At 34.5% G+C, this 26,382-nt stretch overlaps 1 protein-coding gene across 8 annotated transcripts in view; it reads left to right on the top strand.

Annotated features, from left to right (window-relative positions):
- The window catches only part of TDRD3 (tudor domain containing 3), a 157,897-nt gene that overhangs the window by 19,560 nt on the left and 111,955 nt on the right, over window positions 1-26,382 (top strand). For 3 of the 8 annotated variants that reach the window (XM_064586020.1, XM_064586019.1, XM_045869552.3), the window contains exon 1: window positions 7,334-7,462. The exons of the other annotated variants lie outside the window; for them this stretch is intronic. The gene's annotated coding sequence lies outside the window, so the exon portion shown is untranslated. Of the gene's footprint in view, window positions 1-7,333; window positions 7,463-26,382 lie in introns of those variants that run through there. 8 annotated transcript variants of the gene reach the window in all.

The raw sequence follows: 26,382 nt of genomic DNA, 5'->3' as shown, positions 1-26,382 counted from the left end.
TGGAGTCCTTATCTTGTTCTGATCTAAGGAAAAGCTCTGTTTTTCCCCATTGAGTATGTTAGCTGTGGCTTTTTCATAAATGGTCTTTATTGTTTAGCGATGTTTCCTCTAACCCTACTTTTGAAAGTTTTTGTCATGAATGGATATTGAATTCCATCAAATGCTTTTCTGCATCTGTTGAGATGATCATATGATTTTTATCCTTCATTTTAGTAATGTGATGTGTCACATAGATTGATTTGCAAATATTGAACTACCTTTGCATCCCAGGAATAAATTCCACTTGATTGTGGTGAATAATCTTTTTAATGTATTGTTGTATACAGTTTGCTAATATTTTGTTGAGGATTTTTGCATTTATATTCGTCAGATATATTGGCCTGTAGTTCTCTCTCTTCTTTTAGTGTCTTTATCTGGTTTTGGTATCAGGGTAATGTTGGGCTTATAGAATAAATAAATTGTAAAATAGATAAAGTCTTCCTTCCTTTTCTGTTTTTTGGAATAGTTTGAGAATAGGTATTAATTCTTCTTTAAATGTTTGGGAGAATTCACCTGTGAAGCCATCTGGTCTTTTTTTGGGAGTTTTTTGATTACTGATTCAATTTCATTGCTAGTAATTGGTCTGTTCAAATTTTCTATTTCTTCCTGATTCAGTTTTGGAAGGTTATATATTTCTAAGAATTTATCCATTTCTTCTAGGTTGTCCAGTTTGCTGGCACATAATTTTTCATATTATTTTCTTATAATATTTTATGTTTTTTTGTTGTTGGTTGTTTCTCCTTTTTCATTTCTGATTTTATGTATTTGAATCCTCTCTCTTTTTCTCTCTCCCTCTCTCTGAGTCTGCTAAAGATTTATCAATTTTGTTTATCTTTTCACAGAACCAGCTTCTGATTTCATTTTTCTGTTTTATTGTTTATTAAGTCTCTATTTCATTTATTTCTACTCTAATCTTTATTTTTCTTTCCTTTTACTGGCTTTGGGCTTTGTTTGTTCTTCTTTTTCTAGTCCTTTAGGTGTAAGGTTAGGTTGTTTATTTGAGATTTTTCTTGGCTTCTTGAAGTAGGCCTGTATTGCTGTAAACTTCCCAATTAGAACAGCTTTTGCTGCATCCCAAAGTTTAGGACTATTGTGTTTTCATTTTCATTTGTCTCCATGTGTTTTTTGATTTCCTCTTTGATTCCTTGGTTGACCCATTCATTGTTTAGTAGCATGTATTTAGCCTTCATGTATTTGTGTTCTTTCTAGATTTTTTTCTTGTGGTTGATTTCTAGTTTCATACCAGTGTGTTCTGAAAAGATGAACAATATTATTTCAGTCTTTTTGAGTTTATTGAGACTTGCTTTTTGGCCTAACATGTGATCTTTTCTGGAAAATATTCTATGTGCACTTGAAGGTGTCTTTTAAATTTTAAGCCATATAAAAATAGTATTTAATATGTCATAACTTAAGGAATTTTGTACTTCTCATGCCTTCTGAGAAATCTGGAAGATGAGTTTCACCCAAGTTTGGGAAACTTCACTAAAAGGTTTGATGGTGAACATTTAAAAACATATGTAAATATATGTATAAGACTGAAAGAAAGATGGAGATGGAAAACTAATGTGAAAATGTTATATATTGTGACAACATTAGAAACGATGAAACTAGAAAGCAGGAGAGGGGAGAAGGAAAGAGGAAAATAGGCAATAGGTATTACAGAATACCAAAAGCACCTGATAAGCCAGATGTTAAAAAGTTAAATGAGGAAACTGGGGGTGCCTGGGTGGCTCAGTTGGTTAAGTGTTTGCCTTCGGCTCAGGTCCTGATCCCAGGGTCCTGGGATTGAGTCCCGCATTGGGCTCTCTGCTCAGGGAAGAGCCTGCTTCTCCCTCTCCCTGCTAGTGTGCTCTCTCTCTGTGTCAAATAAATAAATAAAAATCTTAAAAAAAAATAAATGAGGAAACTGGACTCAAGGGAATTAAAAAAAGGTAAAAATACAAAGGCACTACTAAAACAAAAATACAGAACTTTGTGAAAAAAATTTTAACAAAATGAGCAAAGAATACACATCTTATGGACAAAGAAACATGCTAAGAATAACAAAATTCTCTAACAAAGAGAGGTACTTTAAAATAAAATTATTCAGAATGGCTAAAAGTGAAAGGATGGTCAAAAGTATCAGTTGGACAAAAGGACCAGACAAATGGAAACAATATGAGAACAGGGATAGTGATCTTGATACCAGATATGGTAGAATTCGAGTCCAAAAGCTTTAAATGTGACAAAGAGGTTAATGCTAAAACTTATCCTTGACAATTAAGATACTACATTTATGAATATTTATGCATCAAATAACATAGCAACTACCTTTCTGAAACAAAACCCACAGGAGAGGTAGGGGCACATAGATAGAAGCATACAAATAATGGACTTCACTACACTGCTTTCATTATTAAGTAGATCAAGAGGACAAATAAGGAGATAGAAGATCTAAACAATATAATCAATGAGGTTGATCTTATGGATGCATATTAAATGCTACACTTTGATAATAGAGAATACACATTTCTATTGAGGGCCTGTGGCACATTGACAAAATTGATAATGTATTAGGTTATAAAGAAAGCTTTAGTAACATCCATGATGTAGAAGTATTACAAGCAACATTCTGATTACATTGCAATAAAATTAGAATTTACTAACATAAGTAAAATGTTCTCTTCCATCTGGAAATTTAAAAAATGATCAAATAGTTCCTTGGTAAAAGGGAAATAGAATTAAAATCATGGAGTTGAACATAACAACAGTGAAGATACTGCATATCATAATCTGTGTGATACATTTAAAGCAATGATCAGAAAAATTCCTTGCACTAACCATTGTCATCAATAAAAGTGAAAAAATAAAAATAAGTGAATTAAATTTCTAGTTTAAAAAATAAAAAACTAGAGGAAGAACAATAATGCAAGGCAAAAGAAAGCCCAAGGAAGAAAAATAATGAAGATAAAAGCAAAAATTGATGAGGGAGAATAGAAAAACAGTAACTCTAATAAATAAACCAGGTTCCTGATATGTTTTTCTCCCTGGCCATGCAGTAACTTTTTAAAAACTGGCAGCTTTATTGATATCATAAAATTTACCTTTTTAAAGTGTGCAGTTCAGCAACTTTTAGCATATTCACAAAGTTGTACAGTCATCACCACAATCTAATTCTACAACATTTTTATTACCCAAAAAGAAGGCTTTTTGTACCCATTAGCCGTTCCCCCACTCCTTTTTCTTCAAGCCCCGGGGAACCTCTAATCTGCTTTCTGTCTTGGTGGATTTGCCTATGGATATTTCATATGAACGGAATCACACAATACGTGACATTAGATATTTGGTTTCTTTCATTTAGCATAATGTTCTTATAGTTTGCTCATGTTGTAGCATGTATCAGTACTTCATTTTATGACTGAATAGTGTTCCATTTATGGGACTAACCACATTTTGTTTATATCCATTCATCACTTGATGAACAATACTGGTGTTTTGAAAAGTTAACAAAACAGGCAAATCATTACCTAACTTATTCAAGGGAAAAAAGAAAGGACAAATATGTAAAATAAGAAATAATAAGGGGAAGTAACAATTGAAACCAAATAAATAAAAAATATGATGAGGCCACTTTGCAAATACTTTTGAAAACCTTTAGGAAATAAGTAATTTTCTAGGGAAATACAAATTACTAAAGTTAGCCCTATTAGAGCAGACCATAAAAACAACAGAGAAAATTATCAAGGAATGACTCCCAAAAGCACTCAGGCTCAGGTGCTTTTGCAGGGGAATTCTATCAGACCTTCACATAACATATAATCCTAAATATTTTGTAAATGATTCCAGGAAAAAAGACGGAAAACTTCCTAATTCCTTTTATGAAGGAAGTGTAACACTGAAACTTAAACCATATAAACAGCACAAAGAAGAAAAACTATAGACAAATGCAACTCATTAATATTGACATAAAAGTTCTAAACAATAGCAAACAAAATTCAGTACCATATTAAGAAAGAAATACACATGTTTGGTTAACTATTAAGAAACCTATTAGTATCATAGACCATATTAAGAAATCTAAGGAAAAAAATCATATTATCTCCATTGATGCTGATTTTGAAAGCCTTTGAGAAAATTCAGCATCCACTCATGATAAAAACACTCTAGAAGGGGCGCCTGGGTGGCTCAGTCGTTAAGCGTCTGCCTTCAGCTCAGCTCATGATTCCAGGGTCCTGGGATCGAGCCCCACATTGGGTTCCCTGCTGAGCAGGAAGCCTGCTTCTCCCTCTCCCACACCCCCTGCTTGTGTTCCTGTTCCATCTCTCCCTGTGTCTCTCTGTCAAATAAATAAAATAAAATAAAACACTCAAGAAAATAGGAATGAAGGGATACTTCTTTAACTTGATAAAATATATAACGTAGTCTTAAAGCCCCTATCTTACTTAATGGGGAACACACAAAATAATTAACAAGGCAAGGATGCCCACTACTCTTAACTATTCAACATTGTACCAGAGATATTAGCCAGTGTATTATAAAGATAAATCAGGGTAAAGAAGTTATAAAACTATCTCAATCTGCAGATGATATACCTGGAAACCCCAGAGAATCAGTGATAAAAACTAAATCCAATAATGAAATAATTTAGAGAAGTAGCAGGATATAAAATTAACATATGAAAATCAATTCCTTCATACACACCAATTATAAATAGGAAAAAAATGATAGCACATGTTTACCATAGAAACAAAGAAGATTAAATATGTAGGAATAAATTTAACAAATGTGCAAAAGCTATATGAAGAAAAATTTAAAACACTCAATAAAGATGAAGTAAGGAAAGTAAAGAAGTAAAATTGGAAAGACGTCCTTGTTCTTAGATGGAACAACTCAACATAATAAGGATGTCAGTTCTCCCTAAGTTAGTTTATAAATTCAGTAAAATCACAGTAAAAATATCAACAAGTTACTTTATAGAATTAGGCAAGTGGATACTAAAATTTGCATTAAAAATGTGAGAGTATCCAGGAAAACCCTTAAAAAAGAAAAAACTATATAGGAGTAGAGGGAATAGTCCTAGCAAACATGAAGTTATAAAGCCTCTATAATTATGACACTGTGGTACTGTTGCATGAATAGAAAAGCAGACTAGTAAATTGAACAGAAAGTCCTGAATTAGACTCACATGCAAATGGAAATTAAGTATGTGGCAAAGGTTCCAATAAGGAGAGAAACCCACACAGTAATTTGAACAGAGAAAATTTAGTATAAAAATTATGAAGTGTAACAGGATACTGGAGTAATGAAGGCTTATCTAGTAAGAAGTAAAGAGAATTCCAGAGCATCTAGGAATAGCAGATATAAAGAGCAGCTAGTAACCCCACTTGGGAGGAAGAACGTCCCTGTCCTTAAGGTTGAGATTCAGACCACATTGAAGAGGACAGTGAATGGGAGTGGAGTTGCTGTGGTCCTGCGCTGGCAGAAATCACTTCTTTGGAACTTGTTGAAATTGACCTTTAAGATGTAAGGGAAAGCTAGCTGTTCACAGGGGATAAATATTCCTGGAGTCTCTCCCCTGTGGGACCACCTGAGGGATGGTGCTGGTGGTACTGCTGGCCACTCTGCACTGTAGGAGCCTGTCCTACGGGCACACTTGAATCATGAAGTAGAACCCTTTTACCTCGCAGGCCCCGGTGCCCTCTACTGACAAAGCTTAACATGGTGCCCACTGGCAAAGAAAACCTAATGTAAAGGGCTCAGATTCATTTTCACAGTTCAGGCAGCACAAGTGAATTTGGGGCTGAAAAACAGATGACTGGCATAGGCAGCATGTCAGAGCAGTACAATGAAGACTCACCTTTGAAAGCACGTTACTTGGACAACTTGGTAGCCATTTGGAGAATGATAAAATTATATCCATGTCTTTATACCATACACAGAATAAACTCCAAATTGATTGCAGTCTACTTGAAACCATATATGTAGTAAAAGAAAAATGTGGGAAGAGCAATTCACACACAAAAAGACAAAAATTGTTCTCAAACATGAAAAATTCTTCACACTTAGACATGCAAATTAAAGTGACACTGGGATATACTAGAACACCCATAGGGTGGCAAAAGTTTTAAAATATATGTCACATTCTGTTGGCAAGGTTGTGATGAAACAGACACTCTCCTAAGTTGCTGTTGTGAATGCAAATTGATATAACTATTGCAGTGGGCAGTCTGGCCCTGCTCCCTCCCTCTTCCTCGTTGAAGGCCTGGAGTGCCTTCCAGTGCTTTCTCCTAGTTCTCCAGGGAGCCTCAAGCCTCTGGTCAGTGAACAATGTGAGCATCTCAGGGGACTTCTCTCAATTCTTTTCCCCCACTTCCTGCTTTTAGTAGTTGAAAGTCTGGGGTTAATTCATTATTTAATATAATTATTAATGTGGCTTATTTTAGTCTCCCATTTTATTATTTGTTTTCTCTTTATCCCAGTTGTTCATTGTGCTTTTTCTACCTTCTTTTTGGTGCAGCATGTATTTTTTAGTATATTGCTTTGTCTCCTGAATTGACTTTCATTATATCTCTTAGTATCATTTCAAAAATGTTTGCTCTTCTAGAGAGATTACAGTATGAATCTTTACATTATCACAGTCTATCTTCAAGTAATAATATGTAAGAATTTTACAGTAGTGTAATTTTATTTATCCCTGCCTGCCCATTGTCCTTCTGATTTTTCATAGTATTATTATTATTTCACTTTAAACAATCTATAGTCTTAAAGAAATTTGCATGTATATGCAAAGGTAGTTTTCCTTTTTTTTTTTTTTTTTTTGAGATTTTATTTATTTGAGATAGAGCGACAGTGAAAGAGAGAGAGAGAGCACAAGCAGGGGGAGCAGCAGGCAAAGGGAGAAGCAGGCTCCCCACTGAGCAGGGAACCCGATGATGCAGGGCTCGATCCCAGGACTCTGGGATCATGACCTGAGCTGAAGGCAGATGCTTAACCAACTGAGCCACCCAGGCGCCCCGCAAAGGTAGTTTAAAAGATACTCTGTATTCACCTATGTATTAACCATTTCAGATGCTTTTAATTCTTTCCTTTGGTTTCATCTTGTATTATTTTGCTTATGACTAATAACTTCTGTTAGCATTTCTTGTATTGTGTGTCTGCTAGTGGTGAATTCTCTCAACTTTTATCTAGGAATCTCTATTTCCTTTTCCTTTTGAAAGATATTTTTTCTGGGTATAGATTTATAGTTTGACTCCTTCCTTTTTTTTTAAGATGTGGCTTTACTTTCTTTTTAAAAAAATTTTTTTTTCGCTGGCAGAGGGGGAGAGAGAGAGAGAGAATCTGCTGGAGCCTGATGCAGGACTCAATCTCACAACCCTGAAATCATGACCTGAGCCGAAATCAAGAGTCAGACACTTAACCGACTAAGCCACCCAGGTGCCCTAAGGTGTGGCTTTATTTTCTTCTGGAATGAATTGTTTCTGAAGAAAAGTTAGTGGAAATTCTTATGTTTTTCCTCAGTGTGTAATGTGTCTTTATTCTCTCACTGCTATTAAAAATGTTTTTTACTATTTTTTTACTGTCAGTTTGAATGTGATGTACCTTGCTGTGGTTTTCTTGTACTTAGTTACTGTGGGGTTTGTTGAACTATCGCATCTTTGGTTTGGTCAATTTTAGAAATTATGTAGACCTTATCTTTTTATATGTTTTCATGCCCTTCTAGATCTGGAGTAGTAGGAGTGAGGAGGGATGAGTTAATCAGCTTGGTGGTGGTTGTGACCTTTTTTTTTTTTTTTTTTTTTTCAGTTTTAGTTTGCAGCAGTTCACCAGTGGTTCAGATGCTGTGAGGATAGGGTCACAACTTTCTCTTTAATAGGACCTGGAATCCAAACACTGGCAAATTCCAGGGATCTACTCTTGCTTCATAGCTAAGCTGCCAGCTTTAAAACTGTGCGAGTTCTATTTCTCTCTGTTTTGCTATCTACTTTGTCAGACTCATGATTCATATCCTGCTTTTAATGCCTCTTTCAGCCCTGTTGCATCTTTCCTCTGTTAAAGCCTGGAGTGCCTTGGAATGGTTACTTTCATCCCCTGCCTTACTCCTAGAGTTGAAAACTTAAGAGTACCTGGAGATTCAAAAGTGGGGAACGTGGGGGGAGATGAGAAGTTCTTTCTTCTCTCCTGCTCTGCCTATAGTCATTTGGTTGAAAGCCTACATGTGTTCAGAGGGTACCTCTCAGATTCCCTGCCCTGGAATCACTATTCTGTAGCAAAAGTCCAGAGTAAATCTGATGGACTTCTGTCTCTCCCTCTCTCTCTCTCTCTCTCTCTGCTCCGCCCCCCCCCTCCAGCTTTTGGCCCACAATACCTGAGCACTTGGTGAAGACCAGTGTGAGATGGCATGTAGTTGCAAACTTGCTTGTGGCTGGAAATCCTTGGGATTCTAATCTGTGAGGCCAGACTATATGTGGCTGTAAAGTCTGTTAAAAGTCTGGCTGATTTCTTCTTACTCAAAATATGTTAAATTCTTCTTACTTCACCTGGGATGGAATCACTGTGGATCTCTTCTCTCCTGTGAAGGACTAGTCATTTTCTAGAGTTTAATTCATAGAAGTTTCTTTGTGGCCTCAGTTCTCTAATGGGTTTAAAAACCAATAAATTTGTAGTTTTTCCAGTTTGTTTTGAATGGTTGAGGGTAATGGTTTCTAGCTGCTTTGTGGAACTGTTTCTCTTCTTGATATTTCTAATTTTATAGAACTTTCTCTCTTCATAGTGAGAAAAACATGGAATTAATAACCAATGAGTCGTTCTTCTCTTGATTTTTAAATTGTCCTTATAATTTCCTTCAATATTGCAAGTTTTTTTTTTTTTTTAATTTTTCAAAAGATTTATTTAGGGGCACCTGGGTGGCTCAGTTGGTTAAGCGTCTGCCTTCAGCTCAGGTCCTGATCCCAGTGTCCTGGGATCAAGCCCTGCAGGCTCCCTGCTCAGCGGGGAGCCTGCTTCTCCCTTTCCCTCTATCTGCTGCTCCCCCTACTTGTGCTCTCTCTCTTTCTGTCAAATAAATAAATAAAATCTTTAATTAAAATAAATTAAAAAAGATTTATTTAGAGAGAGCATGCACGTGGGAGGGAGGGGCAGAGGGAGAGGGAGAGAAAGTCTGAAGCCAACTCTTGTGCTGAGTGAGGAGCCAGATGCGGGGCTAGATCTCATGACCCTGAAAATCATGACCTGAGCCGAAACCAAGATTCTCGTACGTAACCGACTTCGCCACCCATGTGCCCCAATATTACAAGTTTTGTATACTTGAGGTGGTATGGTGACTGTATCTACTCTTAATTTGAAATAACAAAAGGTAACTCATTGTCCTAGAATATCACTAAGCAAAGAAAGGTTCTTTTGAATGTATGTTGATAATTGTGACATGGAGATGCTAAGTTGGAGACTACGTGGTCCAACACCTTTATTTTACCCATGGGAAAATATGGCTGTGTTCTAGCTGGCCATAATGAGGTTGAGGGTAATTCCTGGTTATTTGAAGCTATTGCACTTCCATTTGTCTTTAGTGCAATGTTTTTATTCTTTAGATTTCCACTTTGTAATTTTTAGTCTGCTCTGGCTATCTTATTTTTTCAGATGTTAATTTGAATTTTAAAATGTTTAGAAAGACAGATTATTTCTCTGGGGTGCTAATTATTTGTATTTGTCTCTCCTGTAACATAAATGGGATTATATATATAAATGAATTTAATACGTGTTACATTGACATTAACTAAAACTGTTGATAATACTGTGTATGTAGTGGCTTATTTAATTAAAACATAGATTAGTAGTCATGAATAATGTTTTTCTTTGAGTTATTTTATGCAGCATAAAGGTTGGACTTTGATATTAATTTTTGAGATAAGGGATTCCAACACAAATAATTTTAGTTTATTTTAATTATAAAAATGAAAAGCTAACCATTTCAGATATGTAACAAATAGTCAGCAATGAATGGCTACTTGTTTAATCAGAGAAAGATAAAAATGTAAAGTGCAGTCTTCCAGGAATAGGTACCAGCACAAGTTTTGTTTGTTTGATATTTTTATAAATGACTGGAGAGTGGAAGAGAGAGAAACATTTTTAGGTTGCCAGAGGGTACTAAGCTTTTCTAACTGGTAAAATGCTAAATGCATGGGATTAAAGTAGAAGAGGATCTCTCAATGAGTACATATTTGCCATTAAAAACTACATTTTATTAAATATAAAATAAACTATTTTATTTTAACAAAGTACAGGCCCAGTAAGCCTTTTTTCTGCCTTTTTCTTTTCCTTAGGAAATGTTGACCCAGTTATAAGCGGCCTTAGATAACTAGAGTCTCTTGAAAAACATTGAAGAACTCTGTAATTTTTTTTCTTGTGTCTGCCATAAATGCCAAAATTTCCTTCCGGTTTCCTTCTGCTTTCACTTACCTCTCTGTTTTATTTCCTTCTGTTTCAAATCCTTTATGGTATGAAGTAGGGTATAGTTACTGAATCATAAATCAAGACTTAGATTGTTCCTAAGGCAGGTTAATAGAATAGTGGTTAGTACTTCCTCTGGCCACTTTTTGCTAAGTTTGCCATTTTTCTTAAATATCATTCCACTGTCTACTAGCTGTGTAACTTCAGGTAGGTTAGTTAATCTGAATTTTCTTATTTATGAAATGGAGATAAAATAATATGGGGAGTTATTATGACAAATGACATTATATATCAAATAATTAGCATGATATCTGGCATTTAAAGGCACAGTATTTGCCATCATAATTGTTATCAACATTATCATCATCATCATCTTTATCTTCACCTCAGCTTTCCTTCTGCCTGTTCTGACAATTACCATCATATTCTATACACACTTTCTTATTACTTTGCACTTAAACTTGTGTGATAGAATTTATTTGCACTTTTTAGGGGCACCTGGGTGGCTCAGTCGTTAAGCGTCTGCCTTTGGCTCAGGTCATGATCTCAGGGTCCTGGGATTGAGTCCCACATCGGGCTCCTTGCTCAGTGGGGAGCCTGCTTCTCCCTCTCCTTGCCGCTCATACTCTCACATGCTCTCTCTTACTATCTCTGTCATTATCTCTGTCTCTCTTAAATAAATAAATAAAATCTTTAAAACAAATTTTTTGTACACTTCAGACTAATCTACCTAAGGCAGAACTTTTTTTTTTTTTGACAGAGAGAGAGAGAGCACAAGCAGGGGAAGCGGCAGGCAGAGGGAGAGGGAGAGCAAGAGCGAGAAGCTGGCTCCCTACTGAGCAAGGAGCCTGACTTGGGGGCTTGATCCCAGGACCCTAGGATCATGACCTGAGCCGAAGTCAGACGCTTTAACCGGTTGAGCCACCCAGGCGCCCCAAGGCAGAACTTATAATCAGGATACTGCCCAGTTCAAGAATATCTCTCCATTGCTCATATGGTCAAGCCTGGCTTTTATTTAACTTATTATTACTCAACTAATTCAAAATTTATAGTAGGTTTTTATTAAATAAATTAAATAAATATTGAATAAATTGAATCAGTGGCTATATTATAGCAATTATAAAATTAGATTACAGTGAAATTTCAATAAATGAATGGCTGATGATACAGTTCTGTTTTTATTTATGTAAAGAATTATTTCTTATAAAAGATACTAATTGATTTTTTAAAAATTGCTTAAAATTTCTATCAAAGTACTGTATGGTTATAGCTAAAAAAAAGAACAAAGAAGATACTGAAGAACTTAAAATGAAAACCAGTAGTTCCTGGGATGCCTAGGTGGCTCATTTGGTTTAAGTGTCTGACTTTGGCTCAGGTCATGATCTCAGGGTCCTGGGATCGAGCCCCATGTCAGGCTCCTCACTTAGCAGGGAGTCAGCTTGTCCCTTTTCCTCTGCCCCTCCCCCCACTTGTGCCCTCTCTCTCTCTCTCTCATATGAATAAATAAAATCTTAGAAAAAAACAAGACAAAACAGTAGTCCCTGCTCATCCATCTCTCTCCCCCTCCCCATCCTACTTTAACTCTTAAATGTTTCTAATGGTTATTTTCCTCTTTCAAAATAATATGCCTTTATCAAGCTATCTTGACTTTTTAAGTTTTAATTTTATTATCTGTTGATTTATGGGATAGATGAGTATTTAGCATGTCCAACTACTTATCTGCCCTCCCTAATAAATATATTATTATTTTTAGAAGCCCATTACTTGCCCCACTTCTTACTTTATTTTCTCAATGTCAAGATAGATGATACGTACATTTTGTCATGTAACTATAATGAAGATCTCCATATCTCTTATACTGGCTGACAGTGTAGCCACATTTAAATTTACAGTGTTTCTATTATGATGACTGTAAATTTTCTGTATAGAAAATCATGTAAATAGCTCTGATTTTATTTTCTTTCTTATACAGCTTCTAGTATTTTCTGGAATTTCTAATTGCCTTTTTTTTTTTTTTAACGTTGCTTGCTTTTATTTATTTTTCAGTTCTTTTAAGGTAGTGGTTCTCAATTAATGGCATTTTCCCAACACCCTTCCCCATTCCCAGGATATTTGGTAATGTCTGGAGACATTTTTGTCACAACTTGGGGAGAGCCACTGGCATCTAGTGTGTAGAGCCTAGGAACGCTGTTGAACATCCTACACTGCACAAAGCAGTCCCCTAAAGTAACGAATCACCCAACCTAAAATGTTAATATGTAAGATTGAGAAAAAAAAAATTATCACATGTGTGGAATGCTTTCTTCCCTTTGTTTTTTTCCCCACTGGGCAGCTCCCTTCTTTTTCTAATCTGAAGTGATTTTTTTTTTTTCTGCTGTGCATCTCTCTTCTGAGATTTCAATTTATCATTTTCTTGTGTTGGATTCATTTCTTCATTCCATTTTCTTTTTTGGTTTATTCCATTTCCATGTTAGTTCACATTCTTGTGTAGATTAATTTCCTGTGAATGGAGGGATAAAAGTAAATTTTCTTAGACGTTCCATGTCTGAAACTATATTTATTTTGCCCTCACACCTGAGTGATATTTTGGATAGTTGTAGGATTATAAGTGGAAAGCTTTTTTTTTCCATAATTTTGAGGGTATTAAGTCAAAAAAGTCTGATGCTAGCCTCATTCTTATTCTTCCTTTTTCCTTCTTCCTTCTTATTTGCTATATTTTTAGAGTCCTCTTTTTATATCCCTGGTATCCTGAAAATTCACAATTAAGTATCTGGGTATTTTTCCCTCCATTTATTGTATTGGGAACTTTTCTTTTTTACTGAGTTCTTTTAGTGTCATTATTTATATCTTTAGCTTTGGGAAATCCTCTTGTATTTTTTCCTTGCTACTTTCCTCTATACTCTTCTCTTTTTAGAACCTTTACTAACTGGATGTAGGATCCTCTAGATTAGTTCTTTAGGTCTCTTACTTTTTGGCAGTAAATAAAGCACAGAGGTTTATAAAATAAGTACCAGTGTTGGATATAACCAGAATTGGCTATTATCAATTGGTAAATTGTCTTTTTTTCTAATAAAAAGCAGAGATTTCAGATAGAAGTTCCCTTTGATCCACATCTTCAGTCCTCTCTCCTTCTTTCCTTTTTCAGAGGCAACCCTACTATGATTTTTGCATGTATTCTCTAAGATCTTAAAGAATACATTTACCTATATGTGTACATAAATAATATGTAGGATTGCTTAGTGAATAATTTAATAATTTATATAGTTAATATTTCACAGCTTACTCTTTCTATCCTCTCTCTGTGCTGGTATACGTAGATCTATTTGTAAGCTCCCTGGAGGCAAGGACTTTGTCTTGCTCATTGTGGAATCACCAGCACCTAGATCAGTATCTGACATATAGCTAGAACTCAATATGTGTTTCTTAAGTCAATCAGTATAGTTTATTTTTAACTGGTATGTAGTACTGTGTGAATATACTGCATATCACATTTTATATATTCATTCCCATACAGATTGACAATTTAGATCATTTCTAATTTCCATACTTATTATAAACAGTGTTGTGAAGCATCCTTATATGCATCTCTTTGTATTTGTGTTTCAGGTTTTTATCAAAATTGCTTACCTAGAGTTGGAATTGCTGGGGTTGTATGAAATAAATTTAAAATTTTTAACTTTTAAAATCATGATTTTAAAACAAGTTCTATTGATAAATTTTTCCATTTTGTGTTCCTTCCTTTGAGTGCTCTGCATCCTGGACCTATAGTTTTATCCTATTCTTTCTTTGAAACTATCAGCTTTTCAAAATGATAATCTACAGCCCCAGGAAATATTCATGCCTGATGCTTGAAAGAGTTAACCTTTGATTTTAAGTTATATTAGCTAGTTATTACTTCTTTTAAAAAAATAATTTATTGGGGGCGCCTGGGTGTCTCAGTTGGTTAAGCGACTGCCTTCAGCTCAGGTCATGATCCCCAGAGTCCTGGGATCAAGCCCCGCATCAGGCTCCCTGCTCAGCCAGAAGCCTGCTTCTCCCTCTCCCACTCCCCTGCTTGTGTTCCCTCTCACGCTGTCTCTCTCTCTCTGTGTGTCAATTAAATAAATAAATAAAATCTTTAAAAAATAATAATTTATTGAGATAAGGTTTACATAACATAAAATTAACCATTTCAAAGTGAACAATTCAGTAGTTCTTTTACTTTTTTCTCTCATCTTGTTGTATTTTTTTTGTTTTACTTCCTGAGAGATTTCCTTGACTTTTTCCAAACTTAGTATTGGGTTTTTAATTTGGGTAAATATTTTTAATTTCTGGGGACCCCCTTTTTCTTTAATATTTTTTCATAATACCCTGTTCTTCTTTTATGGACTCTTCTTTAATGGATGCTTTAATATTTTTCATGGTGCTTTGTTTTTCTTTGATCTTTTGACTCTGAGGGAAGTAATCAGAGGTCCTTTCCCCTTCGGAATTATTTCTGTTTCCTCTAGTGCCATTTTTTTTGTTTTCTGTTTGTTGTTCTTGGTCTCTGTTTCATGTTATAGGCTTTCCCCAATTTTCCCTGTATTTGTTTATTAGTTTATTAGTTCACAGATTAAATGAGCCAGGAGAAAAACTCTGTATACCTGGGAGGGACTCTTAGACTAAAAGGATTACTAAGTGGATTACTTAATAACTCACTTTAGGAGCTGTAAATGCTACAGTGGTGTGAGCTTGTTTGTTTTGTGGTACCCAGTGTCCTTACTTGCCATCTTGGTTCTTCCCAAAGAAACCATTTGGCTTCTTAAAGAAAACCCTGCATGTATGTGTTCCTTTTCTCTTCTTTTCTCTCTTTCTTTCTTTTCTTGTTTTTGTGCTTATTTTATGTTGCAAACACCTGGTTGCCAGACTTTGAGTGTATGCCATTGAGTATGCGGGGGAGGGGGGGGCGGCAGGTAAGAGAATGTCAGCCATTTTTCTCCTGTACCATTAACCCCTTCCTCTTATTCCTCTGTTTATCTCCAGCTCAGACATCTCTTTTGAATGTCTGCTGCCTGCAGGGCATGTCCACTTGGCCATCTTGCAGACACATCAAATCAGACCTACCCCAAACTGAACTCATCATCTTTCCCCAAAAACTGCTTCTACTAACTCTCACCATCCATCCTCACTCTCCCTCATTTCCCCTGAGGCACCAGAATTTGATCTCTCAATGCCTCTTGCTGCTTATCTATACCCTCGTCACTGCCCTATTCTAGACCATCTTCATCTCTGATTTGGATTGATGTAATAGCTTCCTAATGAGTGTCTCCATCTCCAATATTGCTTCCCTCCCAGTCTGGATTTCTGTTGTACACAGCCAACACATTCCTAGTTTACCCACATGATAGTTAAAGAAAAGGAAGAGGTCTGAGGAAAGAACTTTTTTTGCAAAAGCAAAGCTTCTCACAATGTTATCCTCACTGTTAAAATTCAAGTTTGATGGTGGCATGATGAGGTGCTTTCAGGGAAATGGTTGAAGAAACAAAGGAAAAGGATCAGCAAGCCTGGAAAGGTGGACCTATAGTTGTTGGAAGCTGGAAAAGGTCTATTATGACTTTAGAAGTCTTTAATGACTCAGACCCAGATGGAACATTAAAGATTATCTCTTCCAGTTCTCTTATTTTATATATGACTAACCTGAGGCACAGCACAGGTCACACTGTTAGTGCTGAAGCCAGATTGTGGACTTTGAGCATTTTTTTACTCTGGGTTTAAGTGTAGTTACTCAGGGCATAGACTGGGACCAGACTCCTGGGGTTAGCATGCTAGCTCTGTCTTTTGTAAACTGTGTGTCCATGAGCAAGTTTAATTAAGCTCTTCATATTTGAGGTTCCTCATCTATAAAGTGTGTAATACCAGTACATACCTCATAGAGTTGTTGTGAGGATTAAATAAGTTAATATAAACAAGCCCCTTAGAACAATGTCTAGCACATAGTAAACAGTGTTAGCTGCTGTTGTCATATATTAATGAAAGGGATCCTGAATTTAATTATGCATGAGGCCTAATTTATATACCATGTTACTTAATATTTTCATTTTACAATGTAAGGAAATAGCCATGGTGCTCACAGTATATTCTTCATGTGTACAAGGATTACAGTTTACCTCATACTGGTGAAAGATATGGCCTGATTCCTTGTGAATACTACTGTGGAGTACTGAAGAGCTGCCCTGAGATGTGGATATCTGGTAGTTGGCAGAATTCTTCTGTGACTCATTCCTGTTAAGCAGCCAGTCAGGAGATGGGCTTCAAATTTGTGATTTAGCAAAATTACACATTATTATGTTGAGACTTTTAGGGTTACTTACAAATAGTGTTAAATCCTCATGCTAATATGTTAATATAAAATATGTTCTGAGGATGTTAAATGACAGTTAGGTTCCCTTGTCTAATTAACTCTGTATTAAAGAAAAAAATAGAAATGGGGCACCTGGGTGGCTCAGTCAGTTAAGCATCTGCTTTCAGCTCAGGTCATGATCCTGGGATTCTGGGATCAAACCCTGGGTCGGGATCCCTGCTTAGTGGGGAGCCTGCTTCTCCCTCTCTCTCTGCCTGCTGCTCCCCCTTCTTGTGCTCTCTCCCTCGCTCTCTCTCTCTCTGTCAAATAAATAAAATAAAATACAAAATAGAAAAGAGGGGCGCCTGGGTGGCTTAATCGGTTAAGCGTCTGCCTTCGGCTTAGGTCATGATCCCAGGGTGCTGGGATCGAGCCCCACATCAGGCTCCCTGCTTGGCAGGAAGCCTGCTTCTCCCTCTCCCGCTTTCCCTGCTTGTGTTCCCCCTCTCGCTGTCTCTCTCTCTGTCAAATAAATAAATAAAATCTAAAAAAAAAAAAAATAGAAAACAGGTTGTTGATTACAGGACTCTTCAGAGCATTTAATATGTTATTTTTGCTTGTCTTGTGACTTGCTTAAAGGGCAATATGGTAAATAGCCAGACTGATCTTGAGATTGGTTGTTTTGGCAAATGGTGACGTACTGGATTTTGTAGAATAATTAACATGCCTAAATGAAATCTTTAATTAAGGCAGATGATGTAAGAAATTTCATATTTGTAAAATAAGAAAAGTGCTAATTGAGAAAGGTATAGAATTAACAAACAATACCTTTTTCACTTATCAAAAACTTCATGATGCTGGGCGCTTGGGTGGCTCAGTTGGTTAAGCGACTGCCTTCGGCTCAGGTCATGATCCTGGAGTCCCTGGATCGAGTCCCGCATCGGGATCCCTGCTCAGCAGGGAGTCTGCTTCTCCCTCTGACCCTCCCGGCCCTCCCCCCTCTCATGCTCTCTCTCTCTCAGTCTCTCTCTCAAATAAATAAATAAAATATTTAAAAAAAAAACCTTCATGATGCTATCTACCAGTTTAACATTGCAGTTGTGGAATGTATTACTGATGCTACAGTTTGGCTATAGAAAATACTTTGACTACACAATTTGCCTATTTCACAACCCTGAGCTTTTTGCATTCATGCAACATTTATCATTCAAGAAATGAGTGACAGTTGGTTGTGTTGTTTCTAATCTCAGCCCATGATACCTCTTCTTCCTCAGAACCTGCCCTGATCTTTCCATGCAGACTTAACTGCCCAATGCATCTTATTCATACAGGGTACATTAGAATATTTTTGTTTCTTTTCATATAGCTTTTCGCTTTCATGTCTGCCAGTTCACTGGACCGTAGACTTCTTGAAGATGGGTCTGAACTTTTAACTTTGTATTATTTGTAGTGCCAGATAAGTTCCAAATAAAAATTTTGCTGAGGGAAGGAAAAAATAGTTCATGAGACTGAATTAGCTTTAAGGAAACTTAAAAAAAAAAAAATCTCTGTTAATGTTTTTGGTCCTATAAAAGGCCAAATTCTTGTAACCTAATTGATATATGAGTGCTGTTACACACACTAGAAACTGTATTTGTGTCTATATCCATTGGGAGCGAAGTTTCAGATTTTTTGACAGATAAAATAACAAGGTCTGAGTCTTTATTTAACATTACCTGCAGGATGAATGTACTGCCAAAATATGGGTTTCATATTTACTAAATTATAGAAGTTAAAAAAATAGATTCACAAAATACTGTTCTGTCACATACAGTTTTTGTATAGGCATGTTTTTAAAATAATACTTCCCCAAATAACCTGACCTCTTGCCAGTCTGACTTTTATTCATTTTAGGATTATTATTAACATATGTTTTATAGAAATGCCTATATTTATTTGTGACTATTTTTTGATTAAATATCATCTTTGTTGACATGTACATCTTTAATGTGGGAAAATGTTTTTATTGGAAAATGGTGATGGCCTTATGCTTAGAAATGTTCAGAGTTTAGTAATCTCTAACAGTTGAGTTTTATATGCCAGATATTATTTTAAAAATGTGTTATTGCACTTTTAAAATTGAAAGTCATATCAAGGCTTCTTTCAAGATGAGATTAATGAAGATACAACTGTTACACGAGGCAGTGCTGTTTCTGGACAGTCCACACACATGAGAATGAATAAGTTGATATATAAATATAAAATCATGAGTTTATCCTGAAACTACTATTTCTAGTCCAACACCAGATGTTTATTTCTAGCCTTCTACCATCTATATTTGTATCTCCTTTCTCCAACAGTGAGAACCCTGATCCCTAACATCATCAGTATATTTACTCATTTGCTCCAAGTACTTTCAGAGTTGCTACGTCTACACCACTGTGGAAAAAGAAACCTACTAGAGTTCAAGATTTGTTTAGAGTTTTTAATGTTTAATTTAAATGTTTAATTTAATGTTTACTGGATTAGTTTTTTATTTTAGTGTGGTTACATTATTAATTTAACATAGATCATTGACTTCTTTCTAATTGTATTTAATTTTAGGTTCATATCTTATTGATTAAGTTTTATATTTTGAATGTATTCATCATCATTTTCAATAAAAAAAAGCTGTAAGGCAGCTCTGGACTAAGGATTCAAAGGCTTTTGTTTTGTCCATTGTTGCCACTTTCTATGTATCATTAGTAAATTAGCAAACTTCTCTGAAATTCTGATTCCTCTCTTCAATTTCTCTCCTTTTTTATGTTTACTAAGGTATTTTTTACATACAATTAAATTCACCAATTTTAAAAGTACAGTTTGATGGATTTGGTAACATATTTAGTTGTGTAAATGGATTTCTTACCTTCTAGCTCCTTTGTATTTGATGTCCTTCCTCACCCCAACCCCAGGCAAACTCTGATCCACTTTCTGTCAGATAGTTTTGCTTTTTCTAAAATTTTATCTAAATGGAGTCACACACTGTGTGTAGTCTTTTGTATGTCGCCTTCTTTCACTTGGGATCATGCTTTTGAGATTCATTTACACTACTGTGTGTATTTTTATTTTGTTTCTTTTTATTGTGGTATAAATATATTACAATTTTAAGAAAGTCCATTCACCAGTTGATGGACTTTTGGGTTACTTATAGTTATTGCAATTATAAATAATGATGCTTTGAACATTCTATGTATACATTTTTGTGTAGACATATGCTATCATTTCTCTTTTGCATTATTTTATGCAAAATAATTTATTTATGGTGGTTTTCCTAAGGATTGTATTATATAATATCCTTAACTTTTCATAATGCATTTATTGTTAATAATGTACTACTTTATGTAAAATACAGAATTGTTGCAACATCTGTCTTATAATTCACTTACTCTTTCCACTGGGTTCATCCTGCTGTTAACTTCATTTTAGTTCAGAAATAGTTTTCCATTCTAGAACTTTCACTTGATTTTTTTAATTGTTTCTGTCTCTCGGCTGAAACAGCATCTCTCTGCTGAGATTTAATGTATTGAAGGCATTTTTCTTAATTGAGAATAGTTACAACATTTATTTTAATATTCTTGTCTTTTACTTCTAACATCTGGTTCATCTTGGATCAAATTTGATTTTCTTTTTTCTAGAGAATGTGTTTCATTTTTCGGGTCTTTGTTGGGTAATTTTGGATTGTATTCTTGGTATTATGCATTGTTAAGTGGTGGAGATTTTTGTTCTGTCGCTTTTCACTGATGATATTGTTTCCTAAGTTGTAGATGGCACCTTTTCTCGCTGGCATGAACTGCAGAGTCTTAATTTGTGCAGCAATTCCATTCTCTGTTAAAATCTTTTTGTCTTTAGCTGGATTGCTGTAAGTGTTCTGCACGTGGGTCATTCTGAGTTCATCAGAGAGGTGGGTAGACAGAGTCTGTAGATCCCCTCTTTAGGTCTTTCCCTTACTGGATTCCCCTCCATTCTTCGGTGCTCCTGGTTTCTTTACTTCCTTTTTCTGTTCCCCAGAGCATAAAGATTGTCAGTATGTCCTTGTGCACATCTGCGGCTGGTCTGCCATTTGGACTGCACTCTGTCCTAGATTTAAAGTACCAGAGACCATAAGTAACTTGTGGCTCCTGGTCTTCCACAATCAAACGAGCATGTGTTCCCCATCAGTATTTTCTGCTCACTTTGCAGTAGCTGGAGTTGATTTTTATATTTTTTCCAGATTTGGGGGTATTTTCTGCAGGGGACAGAGGGTGTCATCATATATCCAGTAGGGTCTTACTCCATCATACCCAGAAGTGGCACTTTAAAGAACATATTGATTCCTGTCTTTTAAATGGTGTTAACGACACACATACACATACACACACACACACCCTAATAAGTATGGGAATCCCAGGAGTCAAGTATGTAAACTTGAACACACAAGACTCTGAGAGAGGGTAGGGAGGGATCTTGTCATTTACCTAAATTCTTATTCAGTCATTGAGAGTGCTTTTACAATTAAGTAAAACTCTTTGGGATATTTGTTCATCAAGTAAGATTTCTTAAAATTAGAAGTTATTTATAAACAGTCATTTTTATTAAAACATTTAAGTATTTCCAAAAGCACAAAATATTTCATATTTTCTAAGTTTGAAGTTCCTTTTCTCTGTTCTAACACATATAATATTACATAGCAGCACGACTTTTAGAAATATCTCTTATAAAAACATTAATATTTGTCCTCTATTGTGTGTCTACAAATATACTCAAGGAAGTATTGTTAATATAAATTTAGAAACAACCTGAATAGTTAAAAAATTTTTGGTATAGCCCCTATGTGGAAGGGAATATTTTGCATCTATTGAAAAGGATGAGATGGGGAAATTCATGTGCTTGAAATGAAAATTGGCTGTGATATATTCTTAAATGAAAAGATTTACTGCAAAAACTTTTATGTAAAATGACTCTGTTTTTATAAGCAAACAAATATTTTCTTCTAAATCCCACTCCAATTTATGTGTGTGTGTATTACAAGGATATAGAAGGTCTAAGATTGTTAATACTGTTTATTTTTTAGAAGGAGAATTGGGGAAGGGCCACTTTGAGCTTTTTATTGTCCTTCTCTATAGTTTGTATTTTGTTATTTATAGATTTAAGAAAACAATCAAGTTCACAGAAGGAATTTATTCAGGAATAGTTAATGAATCAAGGCATTTAATTTGAATAGAAAATGTACTTCTATGTAGATTCTAATCTAAAGGATAATTTTTCAAAAAATTATTGAATTGAATCAGTACTTCTCAAATAATAACTTAAATTCATAATAGGTATATTAGTTTGCTTTGGCTGCTATAACAAATTACCACAAACTGGGTGGCTGAAAACAACAGAAATAGGTGCTTTTTGTTCTGGAGGCCAAATCAGTTGACTCTCTTCTGCTTCTGGGGGTTGTTGGTGATCCTTGGTTTGAGACCTCATCACTCCATATCTGCCTCCATCTTCTCATGGCTTTCTCTTCTCTATTTCTTCCCTTTGTGTTTCTGTCTCAGAACCCTGCCCACTCCCGCCACGCCACTTCTCTCCTATAAGGATTCTTGTTACTGGATTTAGGGCGTACTTGGATAATCATCTCAAGATGCTTAACTTAAGTATATCTATTAGGACCATTTTTCCAAATAAAGTAACAGGTTCCAGAGATTAGGACATTTGGGCATCACCATTCAGCCCACTATGAAGAGATATGGGGATATATTTAAATGATGTCTTCTAAGCTAAAAATTAAAACCTTTTAATTTATTTGCAGCATTTCAATTTCAAAAATTTTATCAACACAAAACATTTTGTATATAAGATGCATTTTAAAGAAATGAAAGTTAGAGTCCATATTTACTGACTAATATATATCTTATGGACTAAGATATATATAAATGGGGTATATATATATATATATATATGGGGGCTGTTTCACTGTTTTGGCAAATAAGTCATTTATTTGTTTAATATTTACTTAATTTGGTAGCATATTTAAGTGACTGCTCTTTTTATTTTATGCCTCTTTCATTTTATTTTAATTTATGAAGGATTGTCATACTATCAGATGGTAAAATATATGATTATGTATACTACAAAGAAGTAGGTATTTGCTGTAATTGCTTATGATAATTGAAGTAAATTTTCATTTTTAAAGTTTTAAATAAATGGCATTAGTTTAAATAAATTATAAGTAAATTATAAAATGTCTAATTTTAAAATTAGTAATTACAACTGTAATTCTGTGCTAAAGAATTTTAAGATTATTATTCACCAGCTATTTCTTGACATTGTTTTAAATTTTGATGTAAATGGCAGATTGGGCAAAAATGATGGCAATGTATTTTGCATTGGAAATTCTGTTTTGGGCAGAAATAGTTGTACAGTCTCATTGAATAACTTATTTTCTTATTGTTAAAACTTTATATATGTATCTGTATGTAAAATTGGAAGATATCCACAAATTAAATGATGAAATTCCTTCCATCTTGCTGACACTATTTTCTATTCTCAATGAACCCCTTGTCAGTAATATGTTAGAAATATGTAGTTCAGGTTTCCTATAAAGAAACATACACACACACACACACACACACACCTCTGACACACACACACCTTAGTTGTAGCCTTTGAGGAAATTCCCTTTGTTCTTTGGCAATTCTTATTCTTTTTCTTTCTTCTAAGAACCCAGAAAACATCTTTGAGTATCATGTTTTGAAAATATTTTCCAGAACAAACACCAAGGGTACAGTGTTTAAGAAGGAAGAAAATGAGTTTATTTAGCATCTACTTTATACCAAGCATATGCTAGGTTTTTCATGCTGTCTCGTTTGTTCTTGAGAATAACTCTGTAGATCAATATTTTCAGTATGATCTCCATTTTTTTTTTCCTTAGGAAAAGGAACAGAGGTGCAAAAAGATTAAATTACCTAGGATTCCACATGTGTTCAAGGGTGAGGGTGAGATGAACATCGAGTTCTGCCTTACTAAACAGTACAGATCACATGACAATCTCTCCAAGCTTTTCATCAAAATGCCTTCTAATTTTTGCTATGACATCTTATATTTTTAAATAACATTCCTTATACAAACCTAACTGAGTATGCAGTCTCCGGTGGTTAATCCTGGGAGGCCCTTGGCATGGACTCTGCAGGTACTGATGCTCTATTGTGGTAGTCAGTGCACAGGGCATCAGGCCTAAAGTGAAGCTTTCCACCTGATGTATGGTTTTATAGCTATCACCTTTGTGCTGAGGAAAAGATGACAGAAATATCAAATACTCTTACTTTTTAAAATATAAGTTGCTAAAACATAACCTCAGCTCTGCTTCTGAATTAAAGTATGAAAATGTTGAATTAGAGGAGGAATGTAAATTATAACCTCCAATGAAATAAAAATCTACAGGCTTCATTTTATACTTTTAAATTTATGTGAAGGCTTGGTTAGCAAAAATGAATAATAACATAGGTTCCCATTGCCACTATTCCTTGTAATATATCTATTATGGGATTTCACAGAAATTATTTACAAAATTTTACTTGCTCAGTTGTTTTTAAAAACTTTTTTATACCAAATAAGCATTCCAGGGTTAATATCATCATAGGTTGGTTTATGTATGTATGTATGTATTTATATATGTATGTATATTTTAATATCTGAAAATGGGTTATAAAAAAATAGAAGTTTGTAATTTATTTTCACCTATCTTATGGTTATTAAAATTGTCATGCTTATTTATTTTGATGTCAGAGAAAAGGAACTATTGAATTAATGTTGAAAATACTCTTTGTGTCTACTCCACAGCAAAAAAGCCTTACTCTCTAATGATTTGTGTGTACTTTTTATAAGTCTCTATTTCCAAAGGATGCATGTAGGAGACAATACAAGAGAAAATTATCTTTTGACATTGAATTTTTTTTCTTATGAGGAAATATGATCTTTGTAGCAAACACAAATTTTAAAATTATAATAGTGTATTTTATTTTCTTTGATATCTCTCCTACCCCTTAAAAGCCGGTAAATGTCAAAGCCTTTATTTTAAAGCTAGTTTAGTACATCTTTGGAGGCTTACCTTTCATGTGATATTTTACTTTGTGAAGCAAGGTTGTCACCTAGTGGTGTTTTCAAGTAGTACAGCCTCCAGAATTTGCTAATAAGTCTTCAGTATTTTAAAGGAAGTAGTTTTTCAGATTTTAAACACTTTCAAGTGTTATGACTTTTCAAAGGATTTTCCTTATAATTTTTTCTAATTTCAGTCTTTTAGTGTTCAATGTTGGGTCAAAAAATTTTTGTCTGGCCCCTGAAATGTTTGAGTAGTAGGTTATGGAGCATGGTGTATATCAGGGCTTTTCATAATGCTTCACATATCTAGAAGTTCTTTGTTTAGGGGGAAAAAATGCTTCTGTAGTACTAAGTAAATTTTCTTTTTTTGGTTTTTGCGTATTCATCCTTTCAGTTTTTGTGCCAGTTAATTTTATGAAAACTTTGCATTTAAAATGTTAAGTATCTTTGATATCTTTGCTTTTGGTATTTCTCTTTTGATAATATAACAATTTGAAAAATTAGTGTAGAAAAATTAAAAGAGATTTTCTGAGGTATGAGTGTGTAAGTATGTATATGTGGAAGAAATTTAATGTCATAAGTTAACTAAATGGAAGTAGTGTACATTTGTGTATGTAAAGAAATCATAAAACTAAAAACTGAAAAATTCATGTACTTTTAAAAATAGTTTATTTCTGGATAAAATAAATTTTGTATTAAAAAAAGTTTACTATATTGATTAAGATCAACAGTAAGTGATTGTACTTAGAGGTACTTTAAATATGTAATAACTTTATTCATCTGATACATTCATACATAAGCCATAGAGAAGATTACATTTTAAGCTAGTGTTGATTCAGGTCCTTATTATGATTGTTGGAATAAAGATTCCAAGAATTCAGTGGTATTTATTTTGGCATAGGAGATAGCCACTTTACCTAAAGAAAGAAAAAAAAATGGTAGGTGATAGAAGAGATACTTGGTTGTTAATGGAAATGCAATAAAAGACCTCTTTTTTCATTTTTATCTTTTGTGTGTCATAGTATGTCCTCTTCTGATTTATCTTTAGTAGTGTTTTGGTCCTGCTAATTACTGTGCTTAATAGGGATTTAGAGAATCCCATGGGTTCATTCAGCTTACTGTGGGCATATCAATTTGTATTCTCATCAGTAATTTTTTTTACCCTTAATGTATCTATAAACTATAATGAATATATTGATTTCATCTGTACCAAGTGATCTGAAGCAAATTTTATGCCAATTTTTATTAGCTTTGTTAACTTAATAATCTTGTTATTCAGTATGGTTAAATACAGGCATACTTCAGAGATATTGTGGGTTTAGTTTCATATCACCATCAGTAAAACAAATATTGCAATAAAGCAAGTCAAATTAATTTTTTGGTTTCCCGGTGCATATAAAAGTTGTCTTCACTATAATCTATTAGGTGTACAATAGCATTGTGTCTAAAAAATATACATAATATAAAAATACTTTATTGCTAAAAAATGCTGTCTTCTGACCTTTAGTGGATTGTGTCCTTTTTGGTGGTGGAGGGTCTTG

The sequence above is a fragment of the Mirounga angustirostris genome, unplaced genomic scaffold (assembly GCF_029215605.1).
Source record: "Mirounga angustirostris isolate CCGP_5_RB_7025 unplaced genomic scaffold, mMirAng1.0.hap1 SCAF_3, whole genome shotgun sequence".
Lineage (NCBI taxonomy): Eukaryota > Metazoa > Chordata > Mammalia > Carnivora > Phocidae > Mirounga > Mirounga angustirostris.
Note: the sequence above shows the minus strand (reverse complement) of the source record. Positions and strands in the feature narration are given on the sequence as shown.